Source organism: Rattus norvegicus, chromosome 7 (genome assembly GCF_021556685.1).
Source record: "Rattus norvegicus strain SHRSP/BbbUtx chromosome 7, alternate assembly SHRSP_T2T, whole genome shotgun sequence".
NCBI lineage: Eukaryota > Metazoa > Chordata > Mammalia > Rodentia > Muridae > Rattus > Rattus norvegicus.
The window spans coordinates 77934923-77948612 of NC_141540.1; the positions used below are offsets into that span (position 1 = coordinate 77934923).

The 13690-nt window shown below is 47.3% G+C and overlaps 1 long non-coding RNA gene across 2 annotated transcripts; it reads left to right on the forward strand.

Moving 5' to 3' along the window:
- The first annotated feature begins 1486 nt into the window (after positions 1-1486).
- Positions 1487-9163, forward strand: LOC148004760 (uncharacterized). 2 transcript variants are annotated; one of them, XR_015625468.1, is made up of 3 exons: positions 1487-1770; positions 3052-3106; positions 7447-9163. It is a non-coding gene; the product is annotated as an uncharacterized LOC148004760 (long non-coding RNA). The 2 variants fall into 2 exon arrangements; XR_015625467.1 differs by having other exon boundaries at positions 1488-1770; positions 8552-9163.
- The last annotated feature ends 4527 nt before the right edge of the window (positions 9164-13690 follow it).

Consider the following 13690-nt stretch of genomic DNA (forward strand, 5'->3'; position numbering starts at 1 on the left):
GTCAATGTTGAGATACCCTTCTGAGCAGACCCCAGTAATTCACCTCCTCCAGCTCTGCAGGCCCCTTCTCCCACTCCCTTCAAGTAATGACAGCAAATTATCCATTAATGGAGTCAGAGCCAACACAATCCAATTACTTCTGAGTGATAGAATACACCCACTGGCTACCCAGCCTTCTAGCTGAGCCTTTAGGGGAACACCTCTTATCTAAATCGTAATACCATTTGGAAGGTGATTGGGGTGCACATACGAGAAAGTCCAGGGTGTGGGAGCCCCCCCCCCCCCGAAGAACAGCCACTCAGTCAGTCCTAGAAGCAAGAGACGTCCCTCAGAAGCAGGCACAAAGCCTGCCACCTTGGCACACTGCAATGCCGGGAGTGAGGCAGTTCTCTATCAGTTCTCAGCCCCTTCATGGAGTCACACCTCTAGGCATAACCTGACTCACCTTATGTGTTTAGCTCTGCAAAGTGCTTAGCTCAGAGATAGATAAATGCATAGTCATGGGGTGGTTAGGTAGATGCCTTCTTGGCACTGCTGGGTTTGACCCATTGCAGCTATGGCTGAAATCAGACGTGAACAGAGAGAGGCCCATCTGCCTACAGTGAACTTCCCCTTATAAAATGGTTTTGTGGGAGGGAGAGATTCAGGCCTGCTCTCATCCATCTTTAAGACCCCCTAAACTTGGGGCTGGAGAGATGGCTCAGCAGTTGAGAGCATGGGCTGCTCTTCCAGAGACCTGGATTTAATTCCCAGCAACCACATGGTGGCTCACAACTTTCTGTAGCGCTGGTTCCAGAAGATCCCGACCCTCGGTCAGGGGTATTTACTTTGAGACACCCCCACCCCCAACCCCCGAGTGAGGCACTGAAATGCAGAGCGATGCAAAAGCAAGAGGTTTATTTTCAGGGTCGACCCTCAATCAGTCCCTCAAGGTTGGTGACAAGAAGGCGACCCCCAATGGCTATAGCAAGCAGTTTTTATATTTTTAGGGGCACAGGTTACATCAGCAAGGTTACAGTTCAAACTTACTGGCAAAGCATATTGACCTTTAAATTTATTGCCTAGCAAGCATCAGTCAATACATTCTGAGAAATTTCTATTCAAGAATGTTCCTGTGGATGAAGAATGGAACTTGGCCTAGCCTTGACCCTAGGTGGGTGAGTGCAAGGCTGTCAAAAGCCCCTAGGGTCCTTCACTGACACTCACGCATACACATATGCAGGCAAAACACCAATGCACACAGAAAAAAAGACTCCCTAAGCTGTTATCTCTTCCCAGAATGCCTGTCTGAAAGACTTCCTACCAGTCAGCCCCTTGGCACTTGGGCACAGGTGAGATGTTCCCCTCTATGGCTGCAAGTCCCCAAAGCTTATGTTTACTCTCCTCAAGGCATGTGGGCGGTACTCCGTGGCGTCATAATCACACTACATGCTTTAACACTTACGAAAACTTTACAAGCTAAGTGTGGTTACCTCCCATTAAACTAAGGACACTGAACCAGGAAGGAGTTGAGTAACCTGAGCCTGAGGTCGTGCAGGCAATAGAGTTGGAGACAAACAGAAAAGCTGGCTCAGAATCGAGTCTTTTCTGCGCTCTATCCAGCTGTGACATAGGCCAGGGCTTCTGGAGAAGCCATGGGGCTGGGAGGAGCCTCAGAGCTCATTTCCTATGGCTGCTGTAAAGAGTACAACAGGCTGGGTGTTGAAAGCAACAGAAAATGGTTTCCTCACAGTCTGGAAGGAAAGAACTTCAAAAGCAACCGCTGGACAGGTGGGCAGGCTCTGATGGTTGTTTGGCATAGTTCTCTCACCTCTGACAGCCTCAGACAGTTCTGGGATTTTAATTCACATTCTCCCTCTCACACTGCTTTCTCTCTGCATGCCTCTGTGTTCAAATCCACTTTCCCGGCCTTTAAAGACAACAGCCACACTGGATGCTAACCTTCTCAGATGACTGCATCCTCACCAGAAGATCCCTTTCCAAATAAGAACATGTTTTGGGGTGAAGCAATTCAACTCACAGCAGTAGGGGATGTTTCTGAACTCACAGACCCCTCTTCTTCATCTGAAAGAGGGCGGAGGGGAGTGGGGTTCAGCACTTGAATGTCTAAGTGTGCTGGCTCAGGTGTGGGATGCCAGGGAACTCCTTCAGTCGGGCCTCAAGAATTATTTCTTTACTTTCTTATCAACGGCTACTTGTCAATGTGAGATCAGCTCTTACCTCAACCAGACTAAAGACAGTTTATTCCAGAGTCAGATGTGAATGACTGTGCATGGCTCTAGGACACAGATTTTGAGTTGCCCCAATAACATTCAAATTACAGCATAACAATGTTTTCATAAAAGTCTGGTAATTTTTAGAACAGAACAAAGAAAATCCCAAGTCGATACACACACACACACACACACACACACACACACACACACACACACATATATATATACCGACAGACAGACACAGGCAGACAGACAGGCAGACACAGGCAGACAGACAGACAGATAGACACAGGCAGACACAGACAGGCAGAGACACATAGGGAGAACATCAAGTAAGCAAATTACAGAAAAATGGGGAAATCTCATGTCTGCTGTAAGCTCAGATCTTATCTGACAGTATTCTTAGCACCCTTTGGATTGATGGAACCTAGAAGATTACGCCTAATGATCGTAAGGATTTTAGTTCAAGCACAGATTTGGGCAGCAAATGCATATTATGGGCTAAGCTCTCCCAAGCCTGCAGCCTCGTGACATCCAGCTCTCCATGTCACAGGCTCTTGACCAACCAGCCGCCCTGTATAACCCTTCACACAGTGTGTCTTTTTCTCCTCCTAGAATGTCAGTGCACAAATTCCTGTCGAGTGGAGCCTTTTGTTGCTCTTTGCTTACAGTGCTGAGGTGTGTGTGGCCAGGGCCCTGCACTTTATTACTGAGCTACATCTCCAGTCCTTCCCGCGGCATCAAATCTGCTCTGCTTGGCATCTCTGAGCTTCTGTACTCTCAGCAAACTCTCCTGCCTTCCCCTCTGACATCCTCTGTGCTTTTCTTGTCTCAGGGGCAAAATTACTCTCAACGGAACAGCACCAAGTCAAGAAAATGGACATCATGTGGTAGGTGAATTCCTACAGTGAAGGTCTGAGGGGAGCAGTGGGTTGCCCTGTCAGTGTCTGCCTCTCTGCCCACTCCTTAAGTGAACCCCTGAAGACTGCCCACAAGCAGACAGGAGGACGTGGGCATTTGCAGCCCTGGTGTCAGATCTCGGCTGCCTTTCTCAGGTGGGGTGCGTTTCTAAGATGTGCATTCTGTCCTACTCCATCTGCATTTCTCTACCTTGCCTGCCCTTCCACCTCCAGAAAAAACAAAAACAAAAACAAACAAAAAACCCCAAACTACACACACTTGAGTCCTTTCCCCAAATCTGCTTCTGGGAAGTTCCAAACTCAAACAACCACAGGAGGATGATAGCCTCTGGCCTTCTGGATTCTTCTATATCAACATGGCCCCAAACCCTGCTGCAGATGATGGCATAGTCTAGACTTTTGCTAGATCTATGACCACAGATAGTCACTAGGCACAGCTGGCGTCGGAGTGTGTGCTTTGTAGCTGATATGACTGAAGAGCTTCATTTCACACTTTTACTGAATTTTAATGAATTGCTACGTAAGGGTCCATTGTTTTCAGAGGAATGATACCTCAGACTCGAACAGTATGCAAAAGCAAGGAGCATGTTATTCTGCAGAAGACCAGCATGAGGGAGTTCCTCATTCCAAGATGGAAAGATCCTGAAATGAGCTCAAAGACCCAATTTAAAGCACATTAGGGGAATTCTGGTGTAGGTGGCTATCTTAGTCAGGGTTTCTGTTTCTGCACAAAACATCATGACCAAGAAGCAAGTTGGGAAGGAAAGGGTTTGTTCAGCTTACACTTCCACATTGCTGTTCATCACCAAAGGAAGTCAGGGAACTCACACAGGGCAGGAAGCAGGAGCTGATGCAGAGGCCATGGAGGGATATTACTTACTGTTTTGCTTCCCTTGGCTTGCTCAGCTTGCTTCTTATAGAACTCAAGACCACCAGCCCAGGGACAGCACCACCCACCATGGGCTGGGTCCTCTCCCCTTGATCACTAGTTGAGAAAATGGCTTACAGCTGGATCTCCTAAAGATATTTCCACAACTGAGGCTCCTTTTCTGTGATGACTCCAACTTGTGTCAAGTTGACACACAAAACCAGCCAGTACAATTGACCCCTTGTCAACTTGACACACAAGCATATCACTATTAAACCTCAACCCTTACTTTCTTATTCATCCCCAAGATCTAAATCTTAAAAAGTCCCAGTCTTTGCAAATTCTTACATATTAAAATTTCAATCCCTTTAAGATACCCAATCTCTCTTAAAATTCAAAGTCTTTTTTCAATTCAAAGTTTCTTAACTGTGGGCTCCACTAAAATACTTTCTTCCTTCAAGAGGGAAAATATCAGGGCACAATCATAATCAAAATCAAATTCTAACCATCCAATGTCTGGGATCCACTCATGATCTTCTGGGCTCCTCCCAGGGCTTGGGTCACTTCTCCAGCTCTGCCCTTTGTAGCGCACACCTTGTCTTCTAGGCTCCAGATGCCTGTGCTCTAGTGCTGCTGCTGTTCTTGGTGGTCATCTCGTGATACTGGCGTCTCCAAAACGCTCTGTCTCTCATTGCAACTAGGCTTCACCAATAGCCTCTCACAGGCTCTCTTCATGGTGCCAAGCCTCAACTCCTTTGCATGACCCCTGTAGTCCTGGGCCATCAATTGCAACTGAGGCTGCACCTTCACACATGGCCTTCCATGGCCTCTCACAGTGCCCAGTCACAATTGTTCTTCATGACACCTTCCCTTCATGCCTTCAAAACTAGTGCCACCTGGGTGACTCTTACACATTACCAAGTCCAGCCACAGCACGAGGTACAACCTTGGCTATCTCTGGAACAAAGCCTCTTTGTGCTCTCAGAAAATACTTCCCAGAAGATTTCACCTCAGTGATGGTGGTCTCTTCTTAATCACCAATTTCTTAGGTCCCAGCATCAATCATCCCAGTGATGCAAAGGTTTCACTTTGGCAGTTCTGGTATCTCATTAATCACGGCTAATTCTTCAGCCCCAGCTGACCAAAACCACAATCTTCACAATCAAAACAGCGGCAGCCCCAAAAAGAATCTTTAATCTTCCCTCTGAAATTTCACAAGCCAGGCCTCCATCTTCTGCACTGTTCTCAATATTATCTTCCAAGCTCCTACAGAGCATCCCACAGAGCTCTTAACATCCCAACATCTCTTCTAGCTCAAAGCTCCAAAGTCCTTCCACAGTCTTTCCCAAAACATGGTCAGGCTGTCACAGGAATACCCCACTATGGTGGTTCCAATTTGTCTTCGTTGGGGTTTCTATTCCTGCACAAACACCATGACCAAGAAGCAAGTTCCAGTCCTGCCTTCCTTTGGTGATGAACGGTAACAAGGAAGTGAAAGCTGAATAAACCCTTTCCTCCCCAACTTGCTTCTTGGGTCATGATGTTTGTGCAGGAATAGAAACCCTGACTAAGACAATACCCGTGTCCGTTTTGACATTTTTCTGTGCATGTCCCATGCCTCTCTTTTCCTGGCACTCCAGAGATGTTGAAGATACTGCGTTAAGGACAAATGCCTATGCCTGTCCCCCAGACGCTGAGACCAGCAGGCCCACCATAGGCTGGGCTCTCCCCATTGATTCCCTCAACTGGGCTTCTTCCTCTCTGATGACTCTGGCTTATGTCGAGTTGACACAGAAAATCGGCCAATATGCCAATGCTCCTTTAATAAACTCCTTTGGGACACAAGCTAGCCTAATGCCTCTGGTTCCTGGCTTGGCAACGTGCTCTTAGGGGCATTTCCCATGACCTCGATTTTAGTAGGCTGCAAGGAGTTAAGGGCAGTGTACTTTGGAGAATATTAAGCACATTTTCCCAGGAAAGAATGTTTGTGAATAACCGTTTGTGATCTGGACAAAGAAATCAGAATCTGTTCTGTGAGTAGGGTGACAGGAGACTGGCCATGCGGGGGTGAGGACCCTGACATTGTAGACAATGTCTTGTCCCCTTGGCTCCAGATTATCTTGGCCTACCATCGATGCCTGGCTCGTCCTCTCTGTGACTGTAAGACTTTTGGTCTGTTGTAGCAGCTACAAAAGGGCAGAATAATCATTCCTATCTGATAACACTGGCATGGGGTTAAATTAAGCTGTGTGGGCAAGGGCTTGGTGTTTGGAAGGTGCCAGGGCTGAAGGTGTAGCTCAGCCACTAGGGTGCTTGCCAGGCAAGCATGAAGCCCTGGCCTCCAACCAGAGCACTGCATAAACCAGGTACGGGATGCATGCCTGTCATTTTAGCACTTGGGAGATGAGTCAGGAGACTCAGAAACTCAAGGTCATCCTTGGCTACAAATAAACAGAAGCGCTTAGTTAATGCTCCCTTCCGATGGCTGTCAGGCAGGCCATCTGTCCTTTCTTGGTTGAGTGAACTTGGCCAACGAGTTTAACGTCTGCATCTCCGTTTCTTCCCTTTAAGATGGAGAAGATACCCAACTTTAAGGATCAGAAAAAAGTAAAGTCTGGGGTTGGGGATTTAGCTCAGTAGAGCGCCTGCCTAGCAAGTGCAAGGCCCTGGGTTCGGTCCCCAGCTCCGAAAAAAAAAAAAAAAGAAAAGAGAAAAAGAAAAAAGAAAAACTAAAGTCTCTATAGACAGTATGTGTCCCCAAATAGGCACTAATCCACAAATCTTTATAACGCGTTCTTTCTCTAGAAAGGCATGTGGTAGATATGCCACAGACCCCTCCTGACTTAATATCTTCCCTGTACTAAAAAGTACTATGAATTTTTAAAAGTGTTTTGCTGGAGTCCTTTTGGAACATTCTAGTGGATTCTGATTTGCCTCTTGTTTCTTTGTTAAAAATTATATATATTTAAATGTTAATTATACTGATGTTATTTATATTTTATTTTTTTACTTATGTTTATTTTACCTTATGTGTATGGGTGTTTGTATGTGCACCACATGCATGCAATGCCTGGGGAGGCCAGAAGAGGGCGACATATCTGCTAGACCTGGAGTTACAGACAGTTGCTGGCTACCATGTGAGTGCTGGAAAACTGAACCTGGGTTCTCTGCAAGAACAGTCAGAGCTTTTAACCTCTGATCTCTGCAGCTCCATGTTCCCACGTCTTACATTCTTTTGTTGCGGGTCAGGCATCATGCATGAACTGCATATTCCACATTCTTTTGGTGGTGGCTTTGTGCAAGTCTGGTCCAGGGGTAAGTCATCTAGACCAGCAACAGGAATGCAGTAGTGTGAGCAGAGCACGTTCCCCCAGGATTTCGCAGGTTTGTCCACACTGTCTCACTTTGGCCTTCCCACAATCCTTTGCTATCTTTCTAACAGGCTATCACTGTGACCATTTGACATTCGCCTGGGGAAGAGAAAGGTTCCATACACATTGATGATCGAAGTCAGGATGCAGCATCCCTCATCGGCACAGCTTGCCACATCCTGGACTGCTTTCTTCTTCCTCAGAATTTCTATTCTGAAATCTTAATGCATCCCTGAGACACATGTGAAGTGGAAATTCCTGGTTTCTTTGGAAACGCAGTTGTGTCATATGTTTTGCTGGGGCAGGCAGGGGAAAGGTTATTTTGCTGAAGTGGGCACAGGTGAAAGAACGTTTTGCTGAAGCAGACACATGAGAGGGTGCGTGACCCCACAGATCATGGGAGGAGGCGCTGGCACTGGTTCGCCTTGCTCTGTATCCAAAATCTTCACTTACCATGACTTCATAGAGAGTAAACCTTCCAGAGAGCTTCTTGTGATATTCCTGTGGCTTCTCACAGACTTGGGCCAATGCGGAGCCTCCCAGTTTCTTCTGGATCAAACTTGCGGATCAGTGAGTGGTGATTGCTAGAGGACTGGACTGCAGCTGCTGATTCATGTTTGGTGTTTGCTAGAGGACTGGACTGCAGCTGCTGATTCATGTTTGGTGTTTGCTAGAGGACTGGACTGCTGACAACCAAGATTGGAATCGCCCCAAAGAACTATTTCAACCCCGTTTGCCCTATTAACCTTTTCTTTCCACTACCTCTTGTGAGTGGTGGACTAAAACAGAGGTTGAAGCATTTAAGAGCCCTTACTAAAGTAGGTTTTGAAACAATCTAAGCTTATGCACCCACGAAGGCAAGCAGGGAGGGTTTGGTACTCATGGTCCTCAAGACACACATGAAGGCAAGTGACAGAGACGGTGCAGCCTCTTGGTAGAGCAGGAAAGAGACTCAGTCTTGGTCACCTCAGCCTCAATAACTCTCGGATCATCTCTCCTCTTTCTTGTCTCTGAACCTCAGGTCCTGGAAGTGAGTGTGCTCCATAGAGCAGCTGTCCACACATGCCTCACGTAGGGTATGACTCTGTGCCCACCGCCCTGCAGTTGGAAGAGCTGGTGAAGCACGTATTGGGGTCATGAACTATAACTAAATTGATTTTCTGTTCTCCACTGCAGGCATATGATGGATATGCTAGAGACTGCTGATGAATGGAAATGTAGTATGGGCTGACAGCCAGGCTGTGGAATCTAGAAGCAAGTCCACCAGTTGTTTCAAACACTGCTGCCTCTGTCTCCCATGTTCAGCAAACAGGATGATGTCACCTGGCAAACACAAACGTGTTGCAACCCTTTCCTTTCCTATTGAGATGGTGTCTGCTTGGATGTGCTGCAGTGGGTGGGGCGATGACCTCACAGGTGCTCGATCCAGCTGTGTCACACAGCTCCAGTGCTTGACCTCCTAAGTCATTATCTGATCTTTGTAAGAGCCAGCCACCTGTAGGTTCAGAAGACAGGAATCCAGATAAGTCCTCTCCATGAGGACAACTGTTTGGGCCCTTGTACCTGATTCTGAAGAGTCCCACATTTAAAGTAACGTGACTGAAAAGCTCTCCTTTATGTGTCTTAATCCCTTGCCGAAGTCGGTGAACATTTTTGGAACAAAAGACATATGGCTGCCAAGGGAGGCTGAATCCGAAAACAGAAAGCATGTCTTTAAATCCAAGCCTTCTTTAAGTGTTGAATTAAAAAAAAAGTTAGAGTTCAAAATAGCAACAGATTGTAAAATTACTCTCTGAGTGAGACTTTTTCTCCAGATCTAGTTGTCACCCCAAAGCGTTTCCTGTCCCTTCGAATCCCACCACTTTGGGTCAGACCCTCCTTCGGTACAGGTCCAGTCTCACCAGACCAGGAAGCAGCTGTGGAAACTCATGCACCGTTTTATACCTGCCCCTTCACAGACTGCTCATTCCCTATGGGCCGTGCCCTGCACTGTGTAGAAACCACATGAAAGGCAGTTCCAAGGAGCTCTCCTGAGGCCTATGGGGAAGGAGAGGGTGAGGCCCGGCTTTGTGGAGGTGAGAACACCCATTGCTTGCCTGATGAACAGCTTAGGTTCTGTCCCAAGGTCCTGGAACTTAGGCCACACAGTGAAGTTACCTTGGAAGGTAACAGATGAAGAAAGGTGGTGGGCGGGGCTTATAGAGAGATGGACAGCACATACATGCTTAGAGAAGGTAACCACCTTTACCTGTCAGTATAGATGTTATGATATGATATATTAATTATGTGATGTTATATTTGTGTGGTTTACATAGAGATGGCCCTCACAGGTCCACAGGGAGTGACACTATTAGGAGGTGTGGCCTTGTTGGGAGAAGTGAGTTTCAGTTTCTTCCTGCTGCCTGCAGATCAGTTCCTTCTCCAGCACTGGGTCTGCATGCCGCCATGACGGTAATGGACCAAACCTCTGAAACTGAAAGCCAGCCCCAATTAAACGGGTTCTTTTATAAGAGCTGCCTTTTTAAGACACCATGGTCATGGAGTCTCTTCACAACAATGTAAACCCTAAGGCTATATTATAATATTATATCACACCATGTTCTGTGATCTATCAACAAGGTCTCACATCTTATGCAGCCCAGAATGGGCTTGAACTCACTGGGTAACTGACGATGGCATTGACCCCTCTGATCCTCAATCTTCACACCCCGAGCACCAATATTATAGCCATGGATGCCACATCTGGCAGCTCCCAGGGTAGCACCTAGGGCCTTGTGCACGCCAAGCAAACACCCCACCAACTGAGCTTCAGCCCCAGACCACAGAAATAGAGATTTTTTTTAAATATATGAAATATTGACATTTTTCTTTTAAACAAGGTCTCAGTATATTATAGCCCAGGGTAGCCTCAAACATGGACCAACCCTCTTGTCTTAGCCTCAGTGTGTGGTTACAGACATGAGCCACCACACCCAGCTTCACTTTATCTTTTATCTTTAAAAACTTCTTTTTAAGTGTACATGTAGGTGTTTTGCCTGCATTTATGACTGTGCACCATACAGGTGCCTGGTGCTGGAGCAGGCCGGAAGAGGGTGTCAAATCCCTTGAGCTGGAATTAAACATGGTGGTGAGCCACCAGGTGGGTGCTGGGAATCAAACTCAGGTCCTCCGGAAGAGCAGTCAGTGCTCTTAACCCCTGAGCCATCTCTCCTGAGCCACCTCAGATTCAGTTTTGTAAGGTTGACAACTGCCGTGTCTTGTATCAGCCCCTGGAATGGCGAAGTGAGAGTTGGAACTTTAAGAGGAGGGCCCAGTGTTAGGTTGCTGGGGGTGGGGGGTCACTTAATGGATCAATAAGGACTTGCAGCATGAGTTAAGAGGTAGACTGCTGTGAGGCTCCAGGAGTTTGCTTCCCTCTGCACACACACCATCCTTTCCCTCTCTGTTCTCTGCCTCCCTGTGACGTGTGTGTGTGTGCGTGTGTGTGCGTGCGTGCGTGTGCATGTGTGTGTGCGTGTGTAGAGCCACTCAAGCAGCCTGAGAAACTTGTGCTGCCCGACCTTAGATGCTCTGTGACCCAAACCTCCCTCTATACCATGCTGAGCCTCAGGTAATTTGCTATAGTGACAGGACGCAGATCAACGGCAAACTGAAACCACACAGACACTATTCCCAAGACCCAAACAGAACACACTGCAGGCTGTGCTGTGCCTCTGAGCTGCCCCTCGGGCTGTGGGAGGAGCACACTGAGCGAGCACCCAGACCCAGCCTGTGCCCAGCCCAGCCCAGCCCAGCCCAACTCGAAAAGGTCTTTAGCATGACAATTCTGGTAGTTTATCATATTTCAATCTTAATTTTATGGTTTCTTTTTTCTTTGTTTCCACCCACTCACTTTATACTGTCCTGTTGTATGTGCCACTGGAGAATCCAATCAGGAATTTAGAAAGGGAAGTCAATTACTAACTGCAGAATCGCCTCATCCCGGTTCCTCCGGGCCCACCCATTGGGATTCATCTCCAAGTCAACGAACGCTAAAATGATCCAGGTGACTCCACTCTTCTTCAAGTTATTAGGTTTGACCTGGTCACATGACCCTACTCTGGCCACAGAGAAGTAAGATAAAGTCAGAGGGTGGGAATACTTCAGGAAATTTGTTGACTTGCCTGCCTGCCTTCCTTTCTCCTTCTCCTCTCCCTCCCCATCCTCTCCTGAGAAAGCTGTTGAAGCCACCATGAACCCTAGCTGACAATCCTGGGACACCCTCCATCTGTGTCTGCTTAGGGAAGAAAGTCAATTTTCCTTATCTCAGTCAAGCTATTTTTAGTCAGCTCTTTCTACTGAAATCTGATATAAAAGTCTCCAGACGGATACCAAAAGAAAATCGTGAGTTATTAACCACACCCAGGTCACAAAGTCAAACTATTTTCCTACAGAAGATGAAGGCCGGTTACCAGGAGGGCTGTCACAATGAGCCCAGATAGAGCCCTGTGTGTTCTGGTGGTGGTGGTTCTGTGTGTGTGTGTGTGTGTGTGTGTGTGTGTGTGTGTGTGTGTGTCTGTGTCTGTGTCTGTGTCTGTGTCTGTGTGTATATGTGTGTCTGTCTGCATGTGTGGTGTGTGTGTGTGTGTATGTGTGTGTATGTGTGTGTATGTGTGTGTGAGTGTGAGTGTGTGTGTGTGTGTGAGTGTGTGTGTGTGTGTGTGTGTGTGTGTGAGACTGTAGTACTTTCACTCAGTGAGCATAGGCCTGGCTAACTGTCGTGGGCCTACAGTGAAGAGAAACAGAAGAAACTAGACACATATTTAGACACAGCCTCATAAAATCCTGGGGATGAAAGGTGAAGGAGACGGCTGCTAAAACTGAATAAATACATTTTACTTTCACAGTTTACATTCTTATACTGTTAGAATTACTGCTAGGCTGTTGCTGATTTTTCTACTGTATTAAAGAACTTAACTATTTTTGGTTCTTCTATTTTCAAAAATGTGATTTGTAAAACTGAACTCCACAATCCTGGTTAGGGCTACCCTAAACAGATAGGCAGGAGTGGCCTGGGAGAAGCCACAGTCACTGCCATGAGGCTCTGGGCCCGGATACATCACAGGGTTGATCTGAGCAACCTCTCCCCAGCTTTAGGTTTCTTCCGCCATTGCCCATTGCTTACCCATCAAGGCTACAGAGACTGCTGTTGATGCTGCTGTTGACCATGGCTGATCCATGGAGATCCCGCAGCTTCGGATCTGCAGGACTGGCCCTTCACGTGGGCTACATATTGGGGTGGGCTGAATCATATCCTTGGGTCTAGGCTTGGAAGGTAGCTAAGGTAGTCAGTCCTCCAGTTCTCCTGGAAGCATTCCAACAGGGCAAGCTCTTGCCGCCTTAAGATCACCCAGTCCTGCAGCCAGCAAGGAGCAGGCCAGCTCTCCTGCCTTCACAGCCTTGGTGCATATTAATTACATAGAATACTGGGTTTTACCATGGCATTTCCATGTGTGTGCCCACGTGTGCCCATTCCTCCAGAGCCAGCCCTACTCGTTGACCAGACAAGGTGCAGGGCCCTCTCTCCCAAGTACCGCAGTTGGTGAGGGGCAGAGCCAGATCTCCTGTTCTCATGACCCTGGGGCCAGCTCTCCCACCTGCCACAGGTAGCACGTATAGTGTGTGTGTGCGTGAGTGCATGCATATGTGTGTGTGTTTGTGTATTGCATGTATGCTAAGTGTGTATGGATGCCTTAGGGGACCAGAGGTGTCTGTGCCACTGTCAGAGTCTAACCGGATGGTGGGAACTGAATCAGGTTCTCTAGAAGAGCAATAGTTTCTCTTAGCTACTGAGCTATTTGTCCTGCCCTTAAAGCAGACTTTTAAAAACCCTGATGCCTCAGCCCTCATCAGAGACTTGGAGTAGATGGGAGTTGTAGAGACCTACAACTGGTCAGTGTGCAGAGAACCAGAGACATCAGTGTGCTCATCCCTCCCAGGGATCTACTGAGGAGAGGCAGTAAGAGCTGGAGGAGGTGGGTGACTTCAAGAAAGCAGTGCCTTTCTGGCATGACAAAGCACATACACAAATGAACTCACAGGAATTGTGATGACATGGGTTACCTGGGTAATCTCAATCCAGAACAATCTCAGCATAAAGGGGAGGGGGGGAGGAAGCTTAGGCATCTGATTGTGAAGGGTTAAAATTTCTAAAAGTTAGGGGTTGGGGATTTAGCTCAGTGGTAGAGCGCTTGCCTAGCGAGCGCAAGGCCCTGGGTTCGGTCCCCAGCCCCGAAAAAAAAAAAAAAAAAAAAAAAAAAGAGAGAAAAAAAAAGA